The sequence below is a fragment of the Labeo rohita genome, unplaced genomic scaffold, assembly GCF_022985175.1.
Source record: "Labeo rohita strain BAU-BD-2019 unplaced genomic scaffold, IGBB_LRoh.1.0 scaffold_333, whole genome shotgun sequence".
NCBI classification, from domain to species: domain Eukaryota; kingdom Metazoa; phylum Chordata; class Actinopteri; order Cypriniformes; family Cyprinidae; genus Labeo; species Labeo rohita.
The window spans coordinates 54,035-60,490 of NW_026129251.1; positions in this window are offsets into that span (position 1 = coordinate 54,035).

Sequence of the window (6,456 nt, forward strand, 5' to 3'; positions counted from 1 at the left end):
ACATATTATTTATGTCTGTTGACGCTGCATGTTTGAAATACAGCAGAATGCATGTGTATTAGTTTGTATTGTGTCAATGTCTCTTGCATTTGGGGGGATGTTATGATGCATATTTGTGCATCACACATACTCACAGCATGAAAGGCAACACGTCTTTTAAAGTCATATCTGAAAATAGTGATTTTCACATGCATAAAAGTTAAACGTAAAGATCTTTACAACAGCATATATATGAATGTTAGATTTATTTTAATATGATTACTTTTATATAACAAAATACACTGAAATATAGAATACTAATAGTAAATTTTATAACAGGATCACATGTGGGAAAAGAAAAACAGTGTGAAAAGCATAATGCATGTGTGTTCAGCAGAGGGTGCAATACTTTACAGTCTAATAGTTATCATGAGAGCATGTGCTCCTTTCTGGTTTTTGTGATGTTTGAATACTGAGATTCTGCTTACAGACCAGCACACATAGGAGAGGATCTATAATCAGTCTCACATTCAATAAGATGTAAAGATTAAGCCAAGGAAGAACATGTAAATATGTTAAAATATAGGGAAGATAAAGCACAAGCAGAGCAAATATGAAAACAACCAAAATATGACCATTTGGTTTCCTGGGTGCATGGGAGTGACTATCAGCATAACATGCAATTCCACAAGATATTATCCATGTAAACACTGACACAGTCAACACAAGAAAAACAATAGGTTTAGAACATGATGGGATGCAAGGCCAAAAAATATGACCAATAAAGATGGCGAAAAACACAAGTATGTTTAAAACTGTAAAACAAGGTGAAGAGAAAACAGAACCCAGATACTCTAGTGGGTATTTCACATAGAGAATTCCCTCTAGTGCCACCAGCTGGTTTAGGAGGAGACCACAGACTCTTGATGGCCATAATACAGCCCAAAAAAACCAACATGTCCAATTTGAATCCCAGGATATCTCATCTAAGAAAAGTTTTAACAGTATGTAGGGACTCAAGAGAAGCTCAACAAAGTCAGTGAGGAGGAGGAGGATGATGAAGACTGAAATACGGTGTCCATTCTTTCTGTGATAAATTACATCACTGACAGACCAAGCAAGAACTGGTAGACCTGCACACAAACAAATGAGGATGAAGATGGCCAATCTGACTTTCATCTCCAACCGGTCAGATCTTAGTGTGAAGTTAACATCAGATCCCATATTTTAGTCTCTGTGATACTTGTCTGAAAACATATAAGTTAATTAATAAGTGAACATTTTGCATCTGTGCTGAAAAAATGCTGAGCAGCTAAGAAATCAAATCTCATAAAGTCAGCTAAAACTACAATAACTCAAGAATCATCAGACTGAAATCATTCATGCATTTTAGTCTGTATTTCTGTATTACGTGTCACTTAATATAAAATACTTTAATTGGAAAAGAAACACCTGTGTCTTACCTAAATATATTCAGGACATTTCTACAGTGCTACAGCGTTGGTTGATTTCTTCTCTCGTTCTGTCCATGTGTCTTGCTCTTTCTTCTTGATTTCTTCTGCTGGTTTCTGGTTGTTGGTTTATCTGATGGTTTGATCTCAGCTCTCATATCTGAGCTCTGACTGTGGTTTCACTAAGAGGCATGAATAATCTTTACTTAAAACATGTTAAGAAAAATAAGTTGTGCTGTATATAAAGGTTTTCACTTTACACACTCTTTTTTATTTATTTATTTATTTTAATGCCCAACTGCTGGGTTCCGTTGTTCAATTTAGACCACTTACTGTACATTTATGGATGTGAATATACAGTGCTCCCACAAATATTGGCATCCTTGATAAATATGAGCATAGGCAGCTGTGGAAATAAATCTGCATTGTTTATCCTTTTGATCTTTCATTCAAAAAAAAAAAAAAAAATCACAAAATTCTAACCTTTCATTGAAATAAAACAATGGAAAGTGGGGAGAAAATCTCATTATAAAATAAATGTTTTTCTCCAGTTCACGATGACCACAATTATTGGCACCCCTAAAAATTCGTATGAGTAAAATACCTCTGAAGAATATTCCCATTCATATATATATATATATATATATATATATATATATATATTTTTTTTTTAAGCACACCAGTGTGACTAGGAACATTAAATTGTCCAGCCGTGACCTCCTGTTGCACAGGATTATACATATAAGGAACACAACTTCTAAATTCCCACAAATGTCCATCACAGGGACTAAAACCAAAGAACATAGTTCTGATGTGCAGAACAAGATTGCTGCCCTGGTGAAAAAAAAAAAAAAAAAAGCATATGCTGGTAGGTATGTTTTGGTGCTGGTTTACGCTGGTCCTTAGCTGGTTTATGCTGGTCCTTGACCAGCAACATGACCAGCATAAACCAGCAAAGGACCAGCAAAAAACAGCACCAAAACATACCAGGGTGAGCTTCACAAAATAGAAAGTGCAAAGAGCTAAGGCATTAAAAATCCCCATTTCCACCATCAGGGCAATAATTAAGAAGTTCCAATCACCTAAAGATGTTACAAATCTGCCTAGAAGAGGATGTGTGTCTATATCGTTCTACTGGATGGTGAGGAGGAGACACTGAGTGGCCAAAGACTCTCCAAGAATCACAGCTGGAGAATTGCAGAGACTAGTGGAGTCTTGGGGCCAAAAAGCCTTAAAAAAAAAAAAAAAAAAAAAAAAAAAAAATTCAAGCAGCCCCTACATCACCACATGTTGTAGGAGGGTTTCAAGAGAAATCCTGCTCGCTCACCCAAAAACTAACTCCAGCATATTTAGTTTATTTAGAACTTAATGGGACTGGCTTCTATGGTCAGATGAAACTAAAACAAACAAAAAAAAAAAAACAAACAAACAAAAAAAAAAAAACCTTTTTGACAGCAAACACTCAAGATGGGTTTGGTGCAAACAGGTATTAAAAGTACCCCATGCCCACATTTAAATAGACTGCTGGATCTTTAATGTTCTGGACCTATTTTTCTGCCAGAGATCCTGGACATCTTGTTTAGATACATGGCATCATTTTATCTACTTCTATCTATAATAAGAGATAAAAAAAAAAAAAAAATCTAAGCCTGACTGCCACTGTTAGAAATCTTATAATGGGCCATGTTTAGATATTTTATCAGGACAATGATCCAAAACAAACACAAAAATGTGCCACTGAGAACAAAATGAAGCTTCTGCCATGGCCGTCCCATTTCCTTGACCTGAAGCCTTTAAAAAATAAGTGAGGTGAACTGAAGAGGAGAAGAACCGACATGGAGCTGGGCATCTGAAGGATCTGAAGAGATTCTATATGAAGGAATGATCTCTGATCTCTTGTCAGGTCTTCTCCAAACTCATCAAGCATTATAGGAGAACATTCAGAGCTGTTATCTTGGGAGAAGTGTGTTGCAATAATTGGGTGCCAATAATTGTGGCCAACGTGAAATAGAGAAAAAAAATCTATTTAATAATAAGATTTCACCCAAAATTTCTATTATTTTATTTCAATGAAAGGTTAGAATTTTGACTTCTTTTTTTAATGAAAGATCAAAACAATAAACAATGCAGATTTATTTCCACAGCTGCATTTGCTCATATTTACCAAGGGTGCCAATATTTGTGGAGGCACCATATAGGATTTAGAAAGAGAAACCACAATAGATACATAGTGATGATCTGACAGAAAAAAACGGCATAATTGAACTACTAAAAAACCTACCACATATTTCTCTTCAACACTGTAGGAAATCAAATTAAATGGAATATAGATTATACTGATTATGACAACACTGTAAAAAAAAAAAAAAAAAAAAAAAAGTTCAGTCAACTTCAATAAGTTTAGTCAACTTGAACTGTTAAGTTGTACTAAGTGACAGTAGATATTTGAGTTGACTGAACTAAAAATTTAGAAATTTAGTTTGTTAAACTTAAAAGCTGTGTTTGTTAGCTAGCTGTCTTAAAGTTTTAAGTAGAATCAACTCAAATATCTAAGTTGTCACTTAGTACAACTTTATATTTCAAGCTGACTAAACTTTTTTTGAGTTGACTGAACTTAAAATTTTAAAGGCAGCCAGGTAACAAATTATTTTAAGTTGACTCAACAAATTGTTTTTTACAGTGCAACAGTGACTACATATATTCCTCCTAACCTTTCAAAATAGTAGAGGGAAAAACAATGAAAACTCACTCAAACTGCCACTCACTCAAATACTCACATACTCCTCCCAGTCATTCAGCACATGCACACATATAGAGAGAAAAAGAGAGAGAGAGAGAGAGAGAGAGAGACAAAGAGAGAGAGAACGGAACATTGAATCTAAAGACAGCTGTCAGTGTCATTCAGGTGAGACCTTGTGAATCTAAATCATTAAAATAACCAAACGAGATTTATTGTGTTATATAATAACCAGAATATTGGTGTCTTTAGTAACGAATGTAATACTTTTTTTTTTTTTTTTTTTTTTTTTTTAATTCACAGTAAATATCTTAGCCAAAACTCTCGTTGGTCATTTTTGTAACCTATATATTAATGGCCAACAATTAAGAAATATAAAATGACCATTGTGACAAATGACAAACAAAAGCATACTTTTAAAAAACAAAAGTGTACTTTTTATGGAAATAATATACTTTTAAAGAATATACCTAAGTGTGAACTGAATGTAATCTTTTCAGACACTTAATTGCATGTTAATTGCAAATAAATGAAAATGTACTATAGGTTAAAAGTATTAAGTGCACTTAGCTGAAATATAGAGTGCTATTTTGAATCTTTATTTGTGTGCAGCTGCTTTCAAACAACAGAACAAAACATTGTATTGTATAAAGCGCTATACAACTAAATGTTACTTGACTTAAATACATTTTATATAAATGCAGGAAGATACATCACTTGCTTTTTTTGTCTTTCAGTAATTTAAAGTGACCACAGAGGACACAATATATGACATCTCTAACACAGCTGCTGTAGTTGCTATTCCCCGTTTTACAAAGATCTGTATTTAAGGCAAATGGATTCTCATCGAATTCATAATTTTGCAGGTTCAGAAGTCAGACTGTCAGTTTTCCTCATCACTAGTGTTTGTGTGGGTCTGCCTGCTCTGGTTTGGGCTTCACGTCTTCTAGACATTCACAGAATGATCAGAGGCCGAATTTCAGCCTTCATTATCCTCCTCCTCCTCAGTGACCTGATACAACAGGTCCTCAGTCTATATATAGTGACACAGCTAACCCCAGCATACATTTTTTTCCAGTTTTGGTCAGGGTTACATTGCTGTGGTTTTCAGCTGCATCAGCTTGTGACTCTAGAGGGGGTTTTGACACTGACATATCCACTGTATTCTGCTCGTATTTTCTTATTCCCCAGTTATTTTACAATATCCATCTTTGTGCTTCTCTTTTCCATACCGAATGCATTCCTTTTTTCTGTGAATTCATCTGTAACCATGTCATTTTTATTCAGCATTGGCTTAGGTTTGGCATATCTGATCTCACTGACTGTAACATTTGTAATCACCTGTAAAGCCTCTTCCACTCCTGTCAGCAAAAACACACATTCAGTGTTCACTTTTGCCTTGGTTACTTTTGTTACGTTCTGCTTACCTTTTATGTTGGTCATCTTTGTAAACTACTTTAAGGATGGAGTCCACTTGTCTTGGTTTGAGATGTCTGTCTGTTTGATGAGTTTGAGAGTGATTTCAGACCCTATTTTGTGTGTTTTGGTGTCAAATCTCAGCGATATTTAAACACCACAAACACACACAGAACCCAACGCCGATGAGACATCAGTTTGAACTTAATGGCTGCCATGACTTTCATCAGTCCTCTTGGTCTGATTATATGAATAAAACATTTCCATCTCTCTGCTGACAATTTTGCCAGTTTGTTCAATATTTTAAGATGTAAATAAGGATTTGTTCAGAGTCACTAAAGATATATAAATATATATATTATTATTTTTTTTTTTTTCATTAATTGATTGATTGGCTTGTCTTTATTTTCCTATCAGTACCTGTATGCAGCATCAAAACAATATCTATATTTGTCACATCAAAATCTGACTTAATCTAACAATTACTTAATTACTTAATCTAACAAATTAGTTCACTGAGTCAAGATAATTTGATGTGCATTCGACTCCTAAGCTGACCTTAATGTTGATCATGGATCAAATTGATCCACCATGGCAAACAGTGAATATAATGTTGTGTTTTCCCTCAGTAAATGCAATATATATACAATTTATTTTTATTTTATTTTTTTTTTAATGAATGTCATTAACTCTTGGGCACAATACATTAAATGCAGTTGGGTTTGGCCTATATAATTATTTTGTTTTATCTATTATTTAAAGGGGTCATCTGATGCCCATTTTCCACAAGTTGATATGATTATTTAGAATCTTAATGAAAAGTCTCTAATATACTTTCGTTAAAAATTCTCAATGGTAGTGTAAAACAACACC